Source organism: Athene cunicularia (assembly GCF_003259725.1).
Source record: "Athene cunicularia isolate RWA chromosome 1 unlocalized genomic scaffold, athCun1 chr1_part1, whole genome shotgun sequence".
NCBI lineage: Eukaryota > Metazoa > Chordata > Aves > Strigiformes > Strigidae > Athene > Athene cunicularia.
This window is the reverse complement of record NW_020799091.1, coordinates 109,281,304-109,304,900: the sequence shown is the minus strand read 5'-3', so window position 1 is coordinate 109,304,900 and position 23,597 is coordinate 109,281,304.

The window sequence follows — 23,597 nt, the reverse complement described above, 5'->3', positions numbered from 1 at the left end:
ACACAGGCTGCTGTGGGGAAAATCTGCCTGTGAATACTTGTCTGAATGAAGAGCTGCTCAGCTTCAGTATTAATTTGCTAGTATCTTTTAATTTGTTTGAAAGAACAGTTAGGTCAGTAAGAATCTAATTTTCTGACAAACAGTGACAGTGTAATGTTTAATGAGGGTTGTTTTTCTTTGCTGTTACTTTGTTGAGTATCATGTTTGAAATATGTAGTCTTATACAAAATGATACAAAACAAAAAAAAAGATACAAAACAAACAAACAAAAAATCCATTCTTACTTGAAATTATAATGAAGCTTAAAAACCTGGTTTGTTTAATTTGAATGTGGTTTCTGATCAAAGATGTACCTGTCCTGCATAAAGTTGCTACTTTTTGTCACCTCTAGTTAGAATGTTAAAACTGTTCATGTCTAAAGAAATAACACTTAGAAATACTGAAATTTTCATGTCAGAATTTAGGGTTGGCTTTGATATTCAGAAATTGAAACATATCTCACATCATTGAAACACCAATATTTAGCAGAATTTGTGAGGCATACACTGTTTAGCCACAGTAGTAAATCTTGAATTATAATTTCCACTATGCTGCAGTTGAAGAAAACACAGTGATTTGTTATGAGGTAAAATAAATGTTTCCACCTTTTATGGAAAAAATCCACCTACAATAAAAGTCATTTTTCCCATTAAAAAATTCTGCTTGAAATCTGTATGCATTTCTATTAAAAAAATAATATTGCTTAAAGTAATCTGTAGACTTCTTTAAATTGCTTCATGGGAGAATTATGACAACCATGCCTACACTATTTTTTTTTTTCACAGACATCCTAACTAACTCAAACTACCAAAACCTCAGTACTCTTATTGTAAGCCAGAGGTCAACATTCATTGCATTTTTTTTTTTTTTTTTTTTTTTAAAAACTGTTTGCCAAAATTAAGACTAAATCTGTGCTACTAGATTATATACAATAATATAATTAGATGTATTTGACCACTTCAACATATTACCAGTGCCTTGTCCATCTTGTTCCTCTGCAATGCACCTTTCTTATATTCTGCAGCTTTATATTTTATGCAAATGTTGCATTAATACATTTGATTATATTAGTACTGATATGGCAGATTTCCTTTAGTATTAAAGGAAAATAATTAACTGACGTTACCCAAGTAATTAAACAGATAAACTTTAGACTTTCAGTAAGTCTCCTGACCTGAAAGTAGTTGAAGACAAGAAAATAATACCTAATCCCTAATAATAATAATAATACCTAGAGTATACCCTAATTTACTATTTGCTAAGCATACATGAATTGGCATAATTGAAAAAAGGAGTCTTGGGCAGGATGTTCTGAAGGAGAATAGCTATTCCTATATTCTGATGATACAGGAGAATGATTGTTGCATTAAATGGTTTTGTTAGAGTAGATGGGTCTTCTAAAAAGGGAGGGAACTTTCCCAGTTATCTGTTGGGAAAGTTAATAAGTTTGATCAGAAATACAGGATAGCTTACTGCCGTTCCTGGAGGAGTTTCCAAGAAGAATGAAAACCAGTTTCTCAGAAAAATAGAAGAAATAAATCAGCAAAGTTGACAAATTATTCTTCAAGCAGAAAAGCTTTCTATTTATGAAAAATTACACCTTAGAATTACTACTTATGATTGGAAAAAAACCCTTCCTTTATGCTTTTGGTTGCAAAATGAACCATGGACTAAGCATTTGTGTGAGAAGGTACTAGTTTTTGCAAAAGAATATTGGACACATTTGTCAGACTGGGGTAGACAAAGAACCTGAGCAAAAAAAATCCTTTCCAAAGATCATGACTTAAAAGGCATCCTTTAAAAGATTATTTTATGTGTGACCTCCAATGGAAAATGATATCACCCTAAAATAGCTGAGGATTTCAGCTCTCTATGGGCAAATGAGCTAAAAGGTCATGGTTTTGACATCATAAAATTTTGGGGGTTTGACACTGTTAAACAGATGTCTGAAATTCAAGTTACCATACTGACAACAACTTTTTAACTTTCGGTAGAGAGGTTACCGATTTCTTGGGGATCTCTAAAGAAGGGTGTACAATTACTACCAGCAGCAATTTTTACTGTGTGGTCAAAAACTAAAAAGAACCAAAGCTTAAATAAATATCAAGTTAACAAATTAATTAAAAAAAACCAAAACAAAACAAAACAAAACAAAACCAAAAAAAAAAACCCAAACCAACCACTACACAAAATAGCCCCCCAAAGTAAAAAAATAGCTTGCATTCAAAGCAAAATAATTTTGTTGTATGCGACATTTAATACAAAAAAAATTATTTGTTATTTTAAAAGGCCCCAAGAATGTCCTTCTTCTGTATTTATTAACTTATATTCCTGTCTAGATTTGTATCATTATGTTTAGACCCTGTCGATAGAAACCATTTATACTTTCTGTATTTAAGACACAGGATTTGTAGTCATGCTGAAAGTGAAAAAAATTTACTTCCTTATGCCACAGAAGAAAATATATTAGTTGAGACACAGAAGCGTGATGTATTAAAAAGAAAAAGGCAAAAAAAGGCAGACATCTACAATGATACACAACAGGAACTTGACCCTAAAGACTTTTTGTTAGAAGTAATGTCTGTATGCGCAAAACCTAAATCACCTTTTCAGAACAGGGGACAAATTTGATTATTGTATTTTTTTTCCATTCCTCATTTCAGACATGTAGGATAGGACAGTAGCATCTCCTTAAGTATGGTATAGGCTAGTTACTTAAATTCCTAACTGAATAAATGTTTTGTTTTCTACAATAGAGATTGATACCAGATTTGGGATATTGGCTCAGCTTTGAAATACTGTCACTCTGTTGAGAAGAATATCAAAATAAGACATTTCCAGTTTTGTCAACTGTTGCGTTTCCATTATGTAGAGAGGATGCATGAAAGATCAAATCACTTCTGATGAGGAATTTTTGGCTGTGCCTTGTTTAGGTACAGCAGAGGCAGTTTTTCAAATGTTGCTCTTAAACAAAGAACTGTGCTTTTCGGTATGCGTTCCTTCCCATAAAGGCAAGTAATTATTTAGCAACATCAGAATGACATCTAGTTTTTGTGTACCAGATCTAGCTACTATCTGTTCTGCTGCCACCTACTTTCTATATGGGATTGGGGCAAGGAAAGGTGATAATGAAGAAGCTGTGTAGTGGCTTTAGTAACACTCAGCTAAGCCAACAGATGACTGTGCACCCTCAGCAAGGGTCAAGAAAGCCCACCATGTGCTAGGAGTTTCAAGGATTTAAAGGAATAGAGAACAAATGAGGACATCATTAGGGTGCTACATAAATCCCCTATGTTTTGGCCATTCTGTGTAGTTTCTGATTTCCACATTCAGAGATGCTACAACAGAATGGGCAAAAGGGAGTATCAAAGATAGGAAACAGCTTCTCCAGGAGGGATGTTGTTGGCTGAAAGAGAGAAAATTACAGAAATGTGGTAAAAAGTCCATATAAATCATGTGAAGGCACATATATGACATCTTGGTTTATAAAATCATGAGAGGGATGGCAAAGGTGAATGGCGGAAAATCATTCACTGTCAATTTCAAGGCAAGAGCTCTGGACAACTGGGGGAATTGCAACAAAAATACCCAGAGCTGAGGACTCTGAAGCAAAAGGAGTTTGTCTGCAAGGGAGCTTCCATTGCATGTGGAGACAGGCTGTGGCACCAAGTATGTCTTTGGTTTGAATTTATGAATGGCCATTGTTGTGGTTTTTTTCTCATCTTGTTGGAGAATGGCTTGCAGAACAAGGTCAGGGATCTGTGCAGGAGCTGATTACAGTCATCTGAGGTAAACAAAGGAAAAAACCCAGGGCACAGTTATGCTAACAAAGGACTGTTATGCTAAAGGGGGGAGAGACCGAGGTACAGAGCGGCCTTGATTATAATGGAAAACAACCTTTGGAAAAAACAAGACAGAAGAAGAAGGATGTTGTGACATACCTGAAATGCCACAAGGGGTTGGGATATTATAATGTAGCCTTTTAGACGTATCCAATAGATTTACGATTAGTATGCATAATTATAGTTAGTGCTTATATAAGGTGTGATTTCTTTCAATAAAGTTGAAGCTTGCTCTATCATTCACATTGAATCGACTGCTTGCTTCCTCTGCTCGTCGCATCATCTAGCAGAAGAAGATAGATCAAGTTTTTACTTTGGATCCTCAGAAAATAATATGGGATAAAGTTTGTGTGGCGATACCAGAAATATTGTGAAAACATAGCTCTGTACGTGGCTAGTCTGAAAAACAGTATATGACATAAACTTTCAGTGTACAAGGAAAGAAAAAGTCCTACAAATTTGATATTGAAAAATACTGCTAGTTCAGATATTTTCAGGAATCATTACTCTTGAAAATATATAAAATAAAACAATTTTTGAAGGCATATCAGTCAAAAGCGAGCAACAGACTGAAAAAAAAAAATAACCAAATTTTATTTTGATGCACTTTTTCATTTAAAAGCATACGATACAGTTCACTAACAATTCTCTCTGAGAAAAGAAAAATGCTTTAAAAAATTAAAGGGTATAAAAATTATCCTTGTGTGAAATTTCAGATTTATGTTAAAAGTTGTTTGAATTCTTTTAAGATGCATAAGAATATCCAGTAATTATGTATAAGGCAATTTATCAAAGTCATTTGCTTTGCTGGAATGCAGGTTTTAATATGCAAATGTAAAGTAAAATCACTACTACAGCTGCATATAAATACTATTGCTGACTTCCCTCAAGTTAATTTTTATGTTGACAGTAGAGAAATGAGTGCTTTTTATTTAATATAGTTCATTTCATTCTGGATATTATTCAGCTATATGTTCTAAAATGACAGTTTGATTTGGTTTCACTTGAATATTTTGAAGCTTTTTGAACTGTAAAGCTATAGCATGCACGAGAACAATGCTTTAGCTTCATGTTAATATTCAGTATTATGCTCAGAAATTGAATTAGTCAGAGAGCTGCAACTCCCATAGTAATGCTTCTTGGTATAAAACGTACACCTTAGTGCAGATTTTATGCTATCAAGCAGCTTTACTGTGGCTTTGTTTACCAATTCTTCTATTTACAATATGTATCTTAAGATGACATGTCAAAGGCAATTCGGCTGGAGCAGCGTTAGTAGAAGAAACTGCTGTATCTCTTTTGAAAGTATAAAAGCCATTGGTATTGGGAGAATGTATTAAGAGAGCCTGAAATTCAGTGTTGAAAAGGAACTTTTTGCTTCTGAGCTAATGCCCAGTGAATAAAATGAAAAATTCCATTTGGCTCAGATGGACTTGGATTCAGGCTTCAAAATGGTGAATAGTAATTCAAAATGCTACTTCTGAATAAGGCTATAGTAGAGCACAGAATAAGGGCTGAGCTTTATTAATTCTAGAGAGCAGCCTGTTCCTGGGGGAATTCTAACTGCAAGTTTAACTCAATGCAGGCTGTCCTTCCAGAAACACTTCAGCAGTGATGGTGTCTTGCAGTAACACAAGTGTGTTTATTTTTCCATTTAGTGAAAAAGCCCACAACTTTGGGGCAATTAATTGATGAGGAAAAAAGCCCAGAACTGTGTAAGGCATGTTTATGAAGTGAAAGGAAGAAGATGATGATAAAATTGTTTATTTTTTGTTTTCCATTGCTTCGGGTTTTTCTGGGGAAAAATGGAGGTAAACAATAGCAAGGCATCATTGAAATGATTCCAGAGAAAAGACTAGAAATACGGATGGGAGAAATGATGCGACTAGATTTCTAAAGCCACCAACTTGATTAATCTTTTGAAGAGTGTATTTTTATGATCAGTAACATGGCTTCATGTTTTTTATTTAAGAAGGAATTGCAAAAGATTATGCAAAGAGTAGAACAGAGGATCTTCATCAGAATAATTTTCTGTTGGGAAAGAAGTTTGAAAATCAATACACAACAAAAGTACAAAGCATGATTTCCTTATTGGAAGCAGATTTTGTTTCTCACACCTTAAGTTCTCCTAATCTTTTCTATAATTTTTTCCACATTCTTCTCTCACTTCTTTTGTTTTGGTGTCTGTTTTCCTTCTTTCTTACAATTATGTTTTTCCATTCCTTTTAAAAAATCAAGTGCTATGATAAATTCATCATTCAATATGCATATCCAATGGATACCCAATATTTATACACTACATACTAGATCCTGAATAATATTAAACACAGTTGGTTGCCTTAAATATCCACAGCATTATCTTTATTTGAGCAAAATGTGTCTCTGTGAGCCTGGTGTTAAGCATGATAGAAACACACTAAAAATGCAGGTATGTTTTTTTTCTTACCATATTTTTGAATTTTCAATTGTACATTAAATAAAGTCAGTGAGAGGACACTAGCAAGTAGATAATACATTTGTGTCATTACATATGTATATATGAATGTGTGAAATTTTGCTCTGAGGCTAAAATGTTACTCTTGGATTTGGAGGCTACTATGCACCTAAAAAGGTAGCTGTAATCTGAATTGGCAGACAAGTGCGAGAAGACATGATCCTCTTCCCAGCCGTTATTGGCAAGGATCCTTTCTGTCTTACACAGACACACACATGTAAACTCTAAACTTAACACCAAAATCTGTAAATCTCGCTTCACTTACTGTTGTTTTGAAATATGCCTATGACATAGGTGCTGGCCAGCACGCAGATTTTAAATAGGTGCCTCAGATTTTTGCATCTCACCTTGCTATAATATCAACATATATTCCTTATCACTTAACTCACTAGCACCTAAAAATATTCCCTAAAGGAAATTAAATTAGTTTCGTGAATCACTGTGACAAGACCTTCCTGCCCTTGTCAATTCACAGGATGATGATTTTAGAAAACATTGGATTTGTGATATTAAGTCTGTATTTATTTGGAGACAAGTTGTTAAAGTGATATAATGAATCTACTTCCTACTCATTGCGTAAACGTTTAAGAAAACAAATTGTAAAGGAATAGCAGTGAGGGCTTCCTTATGTGGTAGTTACTCAATTTCCTACAGCAAATGAAGACATGGGAGGGGACAGCATATAGACCACTTCCTGAGAAGATTCTGGAGGAAGGGTGCCCAGGTGGGTCAGTAACTTCTAACAGCTGCTCCTGTCCCTCCTGATAGCAGTTCCCTGAGGTTTCTAGTCACTCAAAAAAAGGCTTAAGCCCCTCTTCACAGCTCAGCAGAATTACTTAGCCTTCACAATCCCCTGTCACCCTTTCTAAAATCTTCTTTTCACTTTTACAAGTTCTAGTCAGAGACCTTCCCAGACTTCCTTTCACCTGCTTCATGGCTTGACTACAGACTGTTTCTAATGAAAACATGCTTCTGTGGGTAATTTGCTCTCTAACTATCCACTCCAAATCTCTTCCCACCTGATCCTTCAGCTCTCATGTCAGAGCTAGGCCATCCACTTGTTGCTGAGCTCAAAGTTGTCTGCTCAGATGTTTGGTGCCAGAACCCAATACTGAACTGGTCATCAACATCCATGTGATCCTCACAGTTGCCACAGACAGTGGAGGTCACCATCAGAACAATCTCTGTTTCTAATTCTTGGGTATAACTCTTGATTGGGGAGGGAATAAATAAAAATCTGACTGGGGTCAGAATAAAAGAAGAAAAAGTAGCATCATGGGAGCACTATCCCAGAGCATCCATGTTCTGCTACATGTCTCATCAACACCTTTTCCTTCTCTTTCCCTGAGCAGCCAAGTCCTGTTCATGTAGCCTGCTTCCCACAGGGATGACAATGGAGGCAACCTTTTTCTGCCATGGTGAGGTCTTCTGAAAGAAGCAGGGTTACAGATTGAAGTAATTCAAGGTTTTGTGGGGGCTGATTTTGAACTGCCAGTCTAGACCTGAAAGTCTCTTCTCAGCACCCTCATTCAAGCAGTCTCACAGCATGTTATTTCCCGTTTTCTCCAGAATCCCTGTGTACAGAAGACACTAGTTTCCAACTGTTCCCTCCTGCTTGGATGCAATTTCTGATCCACTATGGCCAGATCAGATGAGTGCTTCTTGAATCCATGTATTCTGTTTTGTCTCCAATAAGATACGTATTGGTACTTGTATAGAAAGGTAAAAAAGGTAACTTTTGAGGTCTAACAATTCCCCCCACCCCCAGTACTTCAATATAATTAAAGTTCTGCAGTAGTTCAGTTTTAAAGGAGAAAAACTATATGAACTGTTGTTTCACCAGTTTAGTGGCACCTCCATTAGAAAAGACTTTATTTGCCAAAGAAAAAAACAAAAAAGATAAATGCAATATTGCATGTGATCAACAGATTCTCATTTCATGACAGTTCCATCGAGTGTGTTCACCATTAAACACTGGGGTTAGGAATTTAGTTAAATACAAACAAAAAGTTGAATATTAATTACTTTATTTTAGAACATAACTTCTAAGTTAATATAGTATATACCGTGACTTAAATTTCTATGAACTATATTATAATGTTTTACCAAAGATATAGTTTTGTACTTACCCACAGAAAATATGTTAAACATTAAGCAGAAATATTTATTCTGCGTATAAAACATTGATCTGTTTGAAGACAACTGATGTTGACTGAATTTTCAGTAGCTAGTGATTGTGGTAGTGTTATCATATTGTTAAGTTTCTGAGATAAAATAACTCAGCAAGTATTAAACTTGTGTACTATTCATTGTTTTGCTTTGAAACATTAGATGTTATATGTTCAATTTAGGTCCTTCATGTTCAAAAAGAGAAGGAATTTCTAATCTAAATTAAAAAGAAACCATTGTCTCAATATAAAAATTATTCTGCAAAATCCTCACTTTCCTTCCTGGGAGCCCACAGTTATAGCAAGAGCTTATAGAAAGACTAAAGCGAAGCACACCACCTTCTTTATAAAATGAACAGGTACTTAAACCAAGTTGCCGCTATATGCAGAGAAGATCTATACAAATTGATGTCTTTGGGGTCTTATTGCTGGAGAAGAGTTAAATGGTTGGAGATTTAATTGCTGCACAAACAGAAAAAAACCCCCTGTATTATGCTATCAGTGGCAGGTGCACTCCTTTATTATAATTTATGCCACTGGGTTTTAAAAAATTCATATCTGTAGTGTTAGCATAATCTGAACATTTCTGCATCTATGTTTATTCATAAACTTCTACCTGGTTGCATAGTTTCTAAAAGGAATGAAAATGTTCTAATTTCTACCATTCTCACACCAGTCCATCTTCAATGAATTCAAGTTTTATGTAATTTTATAACAGACAGACTGAGAGGTGGATCAATTAAACGACTAAAAAATGAAACCTTATTTCCCAAGAGACAAAGAATTATCTCATCAGTTTAAAAAATCACTGAAGACATCTCATCTTAATGAATATAAAGAAAATTATCCTCTCATACACATAATTCTTCTGCTTAGTATTATGTAATCAAAATTGGCACTCTATTACATTTATGATAACTGATTTCTAGTTTTTTCTTATGATCTTTAGATAGATATCCATAGGCCAGATACTTCTACCTGTGTAGCCCTCACATCAGTTCACCTGTATATCTAAAAATACTAGTGCTTTAAAATAAATAATCAGAAACTTGCATTTTCATTCATAGGCAGGTCCTACTCTGTATTTAGTTCAATATTTTGATTTGGTTTTATTAGATTGAAATACACATCTTCAATTTTTCTCTGACTCAGAAGGTATGAAAGGGCTGAATAGGAATAGGTGGTTTGCTTAGTTTGCACTGCTTGGTTAGGTTTGAAGAAGTACTGAACAGCTGCAGCTTTGCAATAAATTATAATTTATATTCTGTTCTCTTCCTGTTTAGGTAGTAGAAAAATGTGCTGGTCATTTTGTGCAGGCATCACAATTGTGTGAGAAACTTTCAAGGGTTTTTTGAGTCTTTTTAGTAATATTTAAATTTGGAATTATAGCGTATGATTTCAGTGTAGTTTTTACAAATGAGTGATCTTATAAATTGTCAGCTACTTCTGTGCTTAAATCAGGATTTAAGCATTTAGCAGAACAATGAGAAGGACATACCAAAACAAACAAACAAACAAACAAACAAACAAAAATTTTAAAAAGCTGTAAAGTATGCAGGATGCTTTCATGCACCTTCAGCTAGTACTAGTCACTACTGAAAAGAGAAATTATTGATTTTTATTCCTATTTATTTATTTCCATGATAGTTTTAACTTGCATGCTCTTTACCACATGGACACCCAGACACTTCTGCTGAAAGGAGAAGAGGGGGATAGAAAGGTCACAAAAGCAAGGGGCACCAGCTGAGAGGTGTCAGGGACTGCTTCTTGTGATTTCAATCCTCTTGTATAACGTACAGGAGACTAGCCTTAATAAGCTGTTTCTAGCTCTAACTAGCTGTTAGTAAGAAAAAGTACCTCTCAGAACTGTGCTCTTTATATCAGTTCTGAATAGTTTCGTTTACCCTGTGGCTGTTTTAATATATAAATTTAGCCAAATATTTTAAAAATACTTCTGTTACACTAAACTATGTTACTGAATCAATTACAGAGCTGCTGACCTCCTCATGTCTTATTTTAGGTATCCATTATTTAAAAAGTCTTTAATCTGCAAACTAGCTTATATAGTTATAAATTCTTTCCATTAATTTTCTTTTCCCAATCATTTGTAGAGAGCCTAGATGATTTCAAGGGCTTGACATTTTAAAAATTGATTGAAAAATCTTACTGAGGTATTTGCTTTATAAAATACAATTTCATTTTATGCAGATCACTGTCAGTAATGGTCCAGACATTTCTGTTTGTTTGTTTGTTTCGGTTTTTTTGTTACAGTTCATGTCTGAGCTGTAATAGCTGAAGATATAATCAGGCCAACATCTACATTACCTCTACAGTCTTCTGTTACATATCCATACAAATCAGCAAATAGAAGTTAAACCTCCTGTTATGCTAGGAATTAATGAACACAGCTTTTGAGAGTCATGTCAAATAAATCTCTGCTGGTAAGTGAGATCTCAAAAAAGGGTAGTCACTAAATGGAGCTGTGCTATTGAGCATTACTGGAGTTTCTAGTTCTCATGGTTATGTGTAGCACAGAGAAAGTTTGGAGAGCAAATGACGTTTTGAACTGTGCAAAGTTACTGTATGAAATACATTCAAGAATAATCAAAATCAGCTTACTCTGATGCTAACTTCCCTTCACCAAGAAGAGCTCAAAACAGGCAAAACAAACCAGATATGACTATCTCTGTTTCTATATACTCATACACAAATGCTGGTTTGTGTTGTTTTGTTTGTTTGTTTGTTTGATTTTTCAAAGGATAGAGAAATTGAAGCTAAAATATGTGGTCAGCTAATCATTTTATAAAAACCTTTTAATTGGATTAGTATTGAAGATTTTGATTCCCCATAGCTCTTTCAATGTAGAATTGAACATATAATTGCATACAAAGAATTCACCAGCATTATTTATTCCATCATATAATCTAAATATTTAATTTCAACTGTAATAAATCAAAACTATATGTGATTGTGAATTTTGACCAGATGTTACTCTTGCAGCAAATAAATAATTTCTTAATTCATTTTTAACACAGCAGAAAGTGATATTTTGTGATGGCAGTTTCCTAGTAATAGGATTTCATCTTAGAAGTTAATTTGCCATTTTAGGTTTTCTTTATTGGGATACTCTTGACAGTTTAAATTGTCTAAAAGTGACACGAAAAGTTGAAAATTTGTCTAAAATCACTGGTGTCTTCATTTTCCTGACTTTTTAAGTGTAATTTACTTTTCCTCATTTTTGTAGTGTAATGGTTTGTTATAAGTATGATGAAGCAGAATGTCTATTACACTGTTTTAAATTCATATTATTTATTTTGTTGAATAGGTAGTTGTGTTTTTACTAAAAGGAAAAAAATAAAAGTTAGCCATATCCATTTTACTTTTTTTGTAGAGTATACTGGAAGACCAAACACTGGAATAGAGAATTTGTGAAACAGGGTACACTAAAATAGAAAAATAGTTTTGCATACTAGGGTAGTAGAAAAATACCATTCTACCATCCTGTGGTAGAAATCAGAAAATTTTGCATGCAAAATTTTGGTTTGGTTTGGTTTAGTTCACTGAAGCCCAGAAGTACAAAGAATTGCAGTTTAAATTTTACAGTCTTCAGCTCTCCCTTGATGTATGTTCACCCCTCGCTGGTGCTGTCAAAGTATATACAATCTTTACGCTTTTAAGAGTTGCTTTGAGAAGAAGCTAAAGGAGATATTCAATTTTTTTTGCAGAAGCTTAGTGGTAAAAAGGCATGGTAATGTCCCATTCCACCATGGAGGCACATCAAGATACTGCTCAGTATCTCATTTTTAAGACAATTTCTAAATTACTTTGAAGTGACTCGTGGAATGCAGCAGAAAAGGATAACAGGAAACACAGTAGGAAAGGGTGGCAGTTGGTGAGGTAGGGGTGACTGTGCAATTTAGCACTGTCAGAAGCAGCACACATGTAAAGGTCCCTACTTCATGCTAGAGGTATAACGTGGCATCATGCTCCAGTGTGAAATTATCATTGGTACTTAAATGATTCAACGGTAGCCTTGAGGAGGAAGGAAGAGATTAGAAATTAGTCCAGTTATCGCTTAATAATAATTTGCAAAGAGCTGTGGAAATGTCTTGGAGAAAAATATGGTATCCAAACTTACAGCTGTTTTACCCTTCATTCTCAGGCAAGCAATAATTCAGGAGCAAGTAGGGAATTTATTTCCATTTAAAGTTACTTTTAAAGACATTAGGTGTAACTTGACCATTAATGCAAAAAGGAAGATGAGCAGCAACAAGTTATTGAGAAAAGTCTGTCTTTACAGAAGGCATTTCTACTATTGTTATCTTAAAATGTAAGTCCTGCAGTAAATCCCACAGAGATTCTGTCCTTTAACCAGAATACTTTATTCACAGCTGGTATTTAAAATGTTGGATTTTTGTGTGTTTTAATAGTCCTTTTTTTTTTTTTTTTTTTAATCTGTTGTGGCTCCTCCTATCAACAGCTCATTTTGTCATAGCTATTCTCTAATACATATTCCTTGCCTTGTTTTCAAAACTATAAAAAAGGATATAATCCAGTTACACAAAGCACTGCAGAAAATACACGATAATCCTAGGCTGAAGTTAATTAAACATTTCTACATAGGGTCAGAGTGACCTTCAGAACCCACAACATCCATTACCAACTGAGGATGAAAGAAAGCCCATAGAATAATCTGATTTTTGCAAATGTTAGCATCTTTGCTTTCTTAGACCATCATTGTTCATTGATCTTTGACAATAAGATCAACAGCAGCTTAAATGCTTTTTGGCTTTTGGGAAAGGATCTTTTTTTTTCCTTGATAATTTTTGCTACTGCAAGTGAAATTTAGACTTTCTTTCCTTATGTCAATAGTAATCAATACTTAATTCAAAGTTTATGATCATCTCAGTGTTTTTTATGCTGCTAGAGCTGGAAGCAACATGTGAAGGAACTTCAGTGTTTCAAAGCAATTGAAAAGTGCTGAGTAAACAAGTCTGGTGAATAAAGACTTTTAACCAGAAGGTATTGGGAAGCAAAAAGGCATCAAGACTCCACATTGCTCTGGTATATCTAACTAATATTGTTCAGATACATGCAACTATATGAACTGAAAATTTTTTATATCCTTGAGAGAATACTATTTAAAAATCTACTAAAAAATCAAGGGAGAAACTTCGTGGCATTTTTCATTGTGAACTGAACTTTTTAAAGCGGCCAAGCTGATGACTTCATTGTATTGTACTTACTATAATGATACTACTAGATAGTGCTTATTATAATAAATATTCATTAGTTTTACTCTTTTAATAATGTAACATAAACTTAAGGCAAACTCTTTACTACTCCAGCACACAGAATGTTGGCAACTGTCATCCATGAACCACAGTGCAAGAGGGTCACTGTGAGGGTTACATCTCTTTTCTCACTAGAGCTAACAAACTAATTTATGGAAAATAATGCATTCTCCAATATTTTCTTCTATTTCTGATTATAACTGTTAATTGAGGAGATCAGGATTTTCTTGACATATTTGTTATTCTAAATTATTGCACAGATTGTCTGTCATTGTGGTTGAAAGACACATGTTATTAATTTTTCTTGTTCACAACATGGAGTATCATGGAATAGGAATAAATGTTTTCAGAAAGTTTTGGGAAAAAAGGAGTGTATATAGTTCAACATTTTGCTCACCTTGAGGAAGGGAAAGTTGTGATTTTTGCCTACTTGAGGGTTTTGAACGTGCCCAAAGCATGATCTTTCCTTTTTCCTTTGTTCAAATGTCCTGAAAGTTTCTGTATTGAGCCACCACCCAAAGACTTGTTTTTTCTGGGACACAGAGCCACCTGAGATTTGCTGGCAATATGGAGGTGAGGAGATCTGGAAGGAACACAGACTATATTCCCTGTTGCAATTTGCCAACAATACACCATCCCAGATAAGAGAAAAATCTCCAAGTCTACACTACAGTTATGTGAAAATCCAGAGCATCCATAAGGTGGTTTGCAGCAAATTCAAGTTTTACTGAAATGATTCACAAAAATGTGATTTGAGCTAGCTGACAAAACACATGGAATCAGGAGGAAATGTCTGATTTCCCTAGTGCAAATTTGAAGGATGAGATAAATCTGAAATAAAACACTAAATATTTCCCAAGCAGATCTTGGGTTTCTGTTTGTTAGTTTGTATGCTTTTACTTGTTCGTTTTTTTTTGTTTTTTTTTTCTTGACTACATTCACTTCCAGAAAGCTTCAGGGTCCTGCTGTGCTAATGCAAAGTCCAGAAGTAGAAAGAGTCCTGTGCTATAGTTGTGCAAGGGGAGAATGGTTCATGCACCAGAGAGCTCCCAGAGGAAGGCTGAGGTATGTAGTAGCAAGGACAGTATCAGGAGTTACTTTGGTGCCATGGAGACAAATTCAAAACAGTGATAAAACTGAGAAAGTTAAGCAGAAGTCTTGCTTTTCACTGGTTTTATGCTTAACTTTCTATGTAATTGGTATGACAATGTCTGCCCTTCAAGCTCTGTATTTGAAAATCAGCGTGTGAGATGTGCTGATGGATTAATTCAGTGCAAGGAACTGTCTTTCTTTTTTTCTTATCATGTAAGCAGATATCTCAGCTTTCTGATAAAAATACTCACAATTAGATGTTTAAAACAGCCTGTGAAAACTGGCTAGTATTTGATTAATGTAATTAGTTTATTCACAGAAATTCCAAGGAAACCTTATTTGCTTGAGTACTCATGTAAAACAATTATAAAAAGGAAACAACTACAGAATGAGTATTGATATTGATATAGAAATTGTGAAAATTCTTATTGCAATATCACTTTTGCTGCTCTTGCATTTTGATTGTCTGTGGGTTTATGTAAGCAGGGTGTTGGGTTTTTTTAAGAGATTTCTAGCATATTTAGTATTTAAAAACACTAGGTTGTAAAAAGCAGAGTCATAATTCTTTGATTACAAACATCATCATAGTGTCCCAGAAGCTATCAGAGCTACTCCACTTTGCATCAGCTGAGGATCAAATGTACACATGAATCCTTGTTTATCTTGAATGATGAGAGCAGACCTCAGAATATAGCAGTAAGCACGTCCATGCTGTGCAGTTAAGCTGCAAGAATCTCACTTGCATTGCTAGATCTATTTCCCAAGTAAAGTTTCTAGTAGGCTTGAACATTCTGACACTTTTTATACAAAAATCCAATAACAAAGTAAAATTTAATTTCCTTCTGTGTTGAATTAGTTTGCAAGGCCGTGAATTGCCTTTTATTTCTACAAAACTTCTTACAGATCTAGAAGTCTCATTTAGATTTGCTATTTGTAATTCAGGTAGATTTAATTTAACTTCTTTCTGTAGATTATATATCTAACAAAATAGTTTTAAAAATATTTGTAATATAGCAACATATTCAATGGCCTTTACATCTTGGGTTTTTAAAATAGCTTAATTAAATATAAAGGAGGGAAAAAAAAACACACTTTCTTGTTATATGGTAGGCTAATATCTTCTTGCTTGTTACATTGTTATCTTGTTTTCCCTGAAACAAAAAACGTCTGGTCTGCAATACATATGACATGTCACTGAAGGAATAACCAGAGCATACACCCTTTGTGCCTCCTTAAGGGAGATACTCCAAGGACCATTTCTTCATGTTTGGTACTGAGCTCTGTGAAAATACTGCTAATTATTGCTGACCTAGTCTGTGAATTCAGTCACACCCTTTCAAGCATAAACTGAGCAACAAGCTGTATTATTACAGATCTCTTACCCTCCTCCTTGGGACACTGGGGGAGAGGATTAAAGCCATAACACAGTTGGAAGGCATTGTGTGTGACCTATGAACCTTGTAGTTAATCTCTGCTGTCTGAGGAGCAATAAAAAACCTCTTATAATATCTATTTTTTTAGCTGATATCATTTGTGCTAAAATACTATATACAGTATTTTCTGCTCTTTGACTCTGGAGAAAAAGGTCTATGAGGAGAAAGAGGCAGAGAAGAGAGTATTATAAAACTAATCAGTCATATAATTGCAACTTCCATTGCCCAGACAAGCAGGGGGTATCACCAACAGTAAATGCTGCTAATCATTAATTTTCTTTGTCACAGACTATATATTGGATTTTTCATTGGTCTTTCCATAGCTATTGTATAAACAATACAAAGCACTCTTGTTTTTTTTTTTTCCCTGTGGTTTTAAAAGAGATCTACTAATTAGATAATTTGTGGCATTATGGCGAGTCTGGGGATTTTTCATCCTTTGAAAAAAGAAAAAAAAAGTTCTTTTGCAATATCTGTGTCCTTGGAGACTCTTGAGAAGGTTATTCCCTATCAGTTTAGCAGCTTTACAAGTGCTTATAGCAAGGTTTGTAGTTTGGGGGTGGGGGGGTGTTTGGTTGTGGGTTATTTGTGTTTTTTTTTAATTTTTATATTTAGCTATAACCTTCTTCTGTCTTTTCTTATAATAGAATCGTATTATATCCTTTTTGTTCATCTTTTTTCAGTGGTTGAGGATATCATTATGCTATTACCAAACAACATGTAATAGCATTGATTATTAATTCATGCATGAAAGTATAAAGCTTACTTTGTTCTTTAAAAGGTATTTTGAAACTATGTGAGTCTTGACTAATGTTTGGTAGCATTCTTTCTGATCAGACTAGTTAACTTCAGCAGGGCCACCTGATGACAGAAATCAACAGAAGGTTCAAAACCTGGATTCTATAACTAAAGCTGGTATTTTACTCCAAGCAAAAAATAGCTTCATATGGCTAGACTTCTGCTAAGCACATTATACTGTAAGATTAATGATCTTGCTCTAATTTACTGATAAAACTGATAAGCTCAAGCCTTAAACACATAATGAATTTTTTTCTACTTAAATTTTTTTGATGGTTAGGGAATGCTTGGTTGCCCAACTACACTTTGTATTCAGTTGGGAAGTTTGGGTTGAGTATTTCAAAGCATACATATGAAGACACACACAAAAAGCATACCTATATATAAAATATACATTTACAGTATATATATGTAAATATATAGTAGTATATTGTCACAGTCCACTCACTGGACTTGTGATGGTTCGTTTGCTATGATCTCAAAAGTGCAAAATTAAGGTGACCAACACCAAAGGGGGATAGCAGTAATAAACCAGTAAAACTTTATTGTGTTGCCTGTGAAGCGGGATGCGATAGAGATGGGTGAAAGAAAGGAGAAAAGTAGAGTTTATAGAGAGGAGGGACAGATGTTATAGCTACCACCGCTAATCTCAAAATGTCCTAACGGTCCCAGGTCCTGCTGATGCTGCATCATTGATTGTTGTGATCCTTGGTGGTAAGGCTTCCAATTTTCATTGACAAGAAGTCATCTTTTTGTGGTTGGTAACACACCTTGCTGCACCCCTGCCTCAGGGGTCTCCACCCTTCTCAGAATTCAGGTATCATATCTCTGCTCTTCTCGAGCGAGGCCATTGCTCATGTGCAGCGGGGAGTGTCCGAGGAGAGGTCAGTCTTGGAGGTGGGCAGCCTTCCACCAGGAGGTGTGTTTTGGTATTATAATGAAGCAAAGCTTGTCTAAGGTTCATGATTTTCTTCATCGATGTTATGGCAACAGTTGTCATCCTTTTTTTTTTGGCAGTGGCTCTGTGATTATCTCTAACAGCTCTGGCTAGGCCCAGGCACCGAACAATAGCCCAGCACTCTTTGTACTGCACGGCTCAGGCGCTGCAGAACAGCCCAGCACTGCCTGCACCACAGGGGTCAGTGCTCGGGAGAACAGCACCGCACTCGCTGTGGCACACAGTTCTGCACTCAGGAGCCTTTGCACCCCATTCCACTTCAGGGATCAGCAACTGCGTTCCAAACAGGCTGTTGTTGGGTTACTTCACTGTCCATGTCCCTGATGATTATGTTGAGACAATGCTGATCTTCTGACTGACTTTTAAATATATATTCATATATTTATAAGAGTAAGTTTCATAATGTCTTTGAGCTAGGTAGTATATGTTTTTCACAGAGGAGTAAAGTGAAACCATTTCATTAAGTGATTTTTTTTTTTCAAAATTTATAACAGATTTTGCATGCCTCAAATTTGGGTGTCCAGCATGAGGTGACCAGCTGTGATTTTTCAGGATCACCAAGAATATATAGCTTTTATTGACTTCACATATAAAAGGGTGCTCTTAAAAACCTATGAAAGTCAGCAAGAGAAAGTTTCAAAAATACAATGACAGGCTCCAACACTGTGACAGTTTAGTCAGTGCTGGCGACTTCAGGATGTAGTGCATTAATAGTAAAATTGTGTCTTGACCTCATATCTCTAAGGTCAAATGTTAAATGGTCCATGTACCCTGATCCAATGTCAGGGGAGGTTTCGATATGATCGTGAGAGCAAGATTAAGACAGAGATCAGGTCAAATGCTGTACACCCAAACCAGTATTTATTATTAAAAGTGAAGAGTGGAAGTGATAGGACAGAATGGAAGGAAAAGACAGAAATCAAGCAAGCACAGAGTCACAAGAACAGTCACCACTATGGATCCAGCAGTGTCCCATTGGTCCTCAGTCTTCAGTTCTTCAGTGGTGGGTGCACACACGGCAAAGTTTTCTGTTGCCTTTTAAGTTCATCTTATCAGCTGATTAGCATACTAGACGAGGAGAGGCAGGTATTCCACAGACTCATTTCCATGAGAGAGGAAGAAAAAGGTGGAGCATGGGTTCTGCACATGCATAGAGGGGGAAATGCGGTGCACCACCCCTTGTCTAATTGAGTTGAGGATCATAGTCACCCTGCCCACCTTTGTTTTTCCCTTGTTCCCACAAGTTTTTGCTGACTTCAGCAATTGCACACACTATCTTCAACTGTTACCCTTAGTAGGAATAGGAATTTATAATCAAGTGCTTAATTGAGACTGTGTTTAGAACAGTCCCTCACAAGTCTCCATGAATACTGATGTTCTTTTTGCATGAAATCATAATACAGCATGGCAAGGGCTTGATGGAACTGTTTGACACTACCAGTACTACTACCACCACCACCAAGAACCTTTATCCAAAAAATAAATGGAAAAAATTAAGATATCAATTAAACCAAACCTTATTCAGCAGAAATATTCTCCCCTGCTTTCTCATTCCTCTGCAGCTATTTGTGTATTCTCTAGCACTAGCCTTGGTTCAAAACTAGGATTTAGTGACTTTATGATAACACAAATAATCTGACTGGCCTTCTGTGTTACACAGCTAGAAAAAGAAAAACAATTTTTCCTCACACTTCATACTAGACTTTTACATTCTTTAGGATATTTTAACGTGGACACGGCCTTTTAACCTCTTAAAATACATTCTTGGGCAGTTAGGTTTGTGTTTACCTAAGATTTTATATGTTTTTTATTATACTGGCTATCCCAGATCCATTATGCTGTTTCTCCTAAACAAATATATTAAGAGAGTATTAAAGCTCTCTGTCTCATCTCAAGGTTGTCATTTGACAAAAGGTTCTAATAGTCAAACATTTGCAATTACAGCAAAAGTAGGTAACATGAATGGTCAGCTCTTCCATTTAAGAATTAATTAAAAAGAAAAATCTATGAGTTAGACAAAGTGCCACCCACATTCTGTTGGGTTTTTTTCTTACAACTTGATCACTCATTTATATTGTCTTTTGATTGATTTGTCACTGTCTGGCAGCTGAAGTATGTTTTCAGATCTTTTGTATAGATTTAATCTTGTGGTGGAAATCACATGTTTGATTAACAGTAATAATTAATAATCATTGCTTTTACAAGAAGAGGTTTAAGCTTTTTAGCTTTAAATGTTTTGTTATTCTTTTAAATTATAATAAATTTAAGTGGTTTTGCATGAAGACAGACTCTACTGAAATTAATGTGTATAATGTTATTCTCTTGAAGCACAACAGTAAAATATTTTGTGTTTAATATATATGGGACAAAAATGCATTTAAAATAATTCTATTATTCTCTCTCCCTCTTATAAATCAACACATCAATACAAATACGATTAATATAAACATGCATGGTGCTAGAAAATTTTCTGCATAATTATATATAATACATTCTAATGTACAATATGTTTTAAAACTAACCCATAATTTAAGAAAAGAAAAATCTGATAATCAAGGCAGATTTTTTTTTCCCAAATGCAGATGGAGTTGCAGTTCTTTGATCTTATAAATTACTAATAAATAAGCAAGTACATTACGACACCCCATCAGCTCCACAATCTGACAATAATTACTTTTTTTATTGAGGCTTGGTAAACAAAGTCCTAATTATGACATTACTAGAATTTGGATACATCTTATAATAATTTGTTTTCTTTTGGTTTATTATCTTTTCTATAACTATGGTGTTCTGTAACATTAGTATTTGTTTCCTATGTAAAGACTAAAGGTTTATCTATTTTCCTCTTACTAATCTAGAAATAGCCTTTTAAGACATCTACTTCTCAGTAATGGAATCTGAGCTGCCAGTCTGAAAGGATTCCCAGAGTTATTGTGCAAGAGATCCAATATCTATGATGTCAACAACACTGTAATTGTAAACGCAAATGCTGAAAAGTTGAACACAAGCATTCTCACATGTGAAGGGAACTTATTTTCACTAGAGTGAGACCCATGTACTCCCACTGGGTCAGTTTCTGAATCTGCTGTGTATTTGCACAGGTACTGACAACACCGAACACCCTTATTCCAATCCTAGCACAGGGATGGCATTAGGGGTTTCCCAATTATTTTTTTTTGATAGTGGCATGCCTACAATGATGTTTATATTCTTTTCTCAATAACAAAATGTCCTGTTTATTTGTTCTTCTGTCATCACTCTTGCTGCTTACTTATTCTGTAGCTTGAGAAACTGAAGATTTTTTTTTATTATTTTTTTTTTTTTAATAGGCAGCTAGCTGTTACAGCATTGTGGTGGGTTAACCTGACCAGACACCAGCTGCTCACCAAAGCTGCTCTATCATTCCACCTCTTCCAACAGGACAGGGGAGAGAAAATATAACAAAAGGCTCATGAGTTGACAGGACAGAGAGATCACTTGGGCAAAACAGACTTGTCTTGAGAAAATTAGTTTAATTTACTACCAATCAAATCAGAGAAGGATAATGAGAAATGAAACCACATCTTAAAAACACCTTCCCCTCCCTTCTTCCCAGGCTTAACTTTACTTCCAATTTTCTCTACCTCCTCCCCACCAGTGGCGCAGGGGGACAGAGAATGGGGGTTGTGGTCAGTTAATAATTTTTTGTTGCTCCTTCCTCCTCAGGGGAGGACTCCTCACACCCTTCTCCTGGTCCAGTGTGGGGTCCCTCCCATGGGAGACAGTGCTCCATGAACTTCTCCAGCATCAGTCCTTCCCACGGGCTGCAGTTCTTCACAAATCGCTCCAGCGTGGGTCCCTCTCATGGGGTCACAACTCCTGTCAGCAAACCTGCTCCAGCATGGTCTCCTCTCTCCATGGGTCCTTCCAGGAGCCTGCTCCAGCATGGGCTTCCCACAGGGTCACAGCCCACTTTGGGCACCCACCTGTTCCAGCATGGGCTGCACCACAGGCTGCAGGTAGAGATCTGCTCCACCGTTACCCTCCACGGGAGCAGGGCACAGCTGCCTCACCATGGGCTGCACCACAGGCTGCAGGGGAACCTCTGTACCTGCACCTGGAGCACCTCCTGCCCCTACTTCCTCACCGACCTTGGGGTCTGCAGAGTTGTTTCTCTCATATATTCTCATTCCTCTCTCCATCTTTAATTGCTATTGTGCAGGATTTTTTCCCCCCTTCTTAAATACGTTATCCCAGAGGCACTACCAGCATCACTGATGGGATTAGCCCTGGCTAGCAGTGGGTCCATCTTGAAGCCACTTGGCATTGGCTCTGTCTGACATGGAGGAAGCTTCTAGAAGCTTCTCACAGAAACCACCCTTGTAGTGCTCCACCCACCCCCCACCCCCCTTGCCATGCAAACCCAAAACAAGCATCTTTTAAACCATCTAGCAGTTTGAAGACTCTCCAGTCCAAATGAACCATAAATGTCTTTTGTGCAACTGCGGGACATGAGCTATATGACCTATCTGTATGGAACTAAATTTTATTTTCTATGCAACCAGCACAGAGAGATAAAAGCTAATTCCCTTAAGTGGTCTCAGTCACTGTAACCCTAACCCTGGAGACCTCCTGTCTACATCTTCTACAGGCAAATAACATGAATAACTTTTAAGTGTTAACATTCGATGGGGAACAGGAGTACCTGTTTCTCAGTAGAAGCCGGTCTTTCTGTAAACTCTCTGAGAAATTCTCCAAGCCAAGAGCTCTTTACAACACATAAACACACACACACGCACAAATACAATATTTAATTCCATCATGTATCATTGTTAGCATTTTTGAAGTCTCCTCCTGGATAGCACCATTATTTGCAGGCTTACCACGAATGGTAAACAAGAGTTGTATGCAAACCTTTATATTTTCTTTGTTCTTCTTACCTATTTTTTCTAGTTTACTTCTCCCTCTGCCCTTATTAACATTCACAATAAAAGGAGGCAGAATTTTCTAATTAGTTTTTCCCCTCTAACGCACTTTAAACATGTGATTTGTCTCTGACCCGTGGTAACCTGGGATTTCAAAGAAGCAAACAGCTTTAAGTTCTTATTCACTACACTTGAACAAGGTAAGGTGAGATTGTCTTTAATTAGACAGAAATGAGCATGGATAAGAAAACAGCTGTTTCATGCAGACATAACAGATGAGATGTATTCAGTGTATCACTCAATGTTTTTTATCTGAGGCCAAAGATTTTTTCCTTTACTGCTTAATCCTTATCAGATCCAGAGCTCAGCACTGAAGTAGTGTGATACAGTAAGTGAACTGGGATAGGTGAGATACAGGCGAAACTTGCAACTTTTACAATTCTGTTGGCTGCTGAAGCTTGAAAAGTGCACCCTGACTTTTCCTCCCTCAAGTAATCTCCAGAGAGCATCTCAGCACAAATTCTACCATAATACAGGACTAGGTCATGCTGAAGTGATGGGGGGGGGGGGGGGGG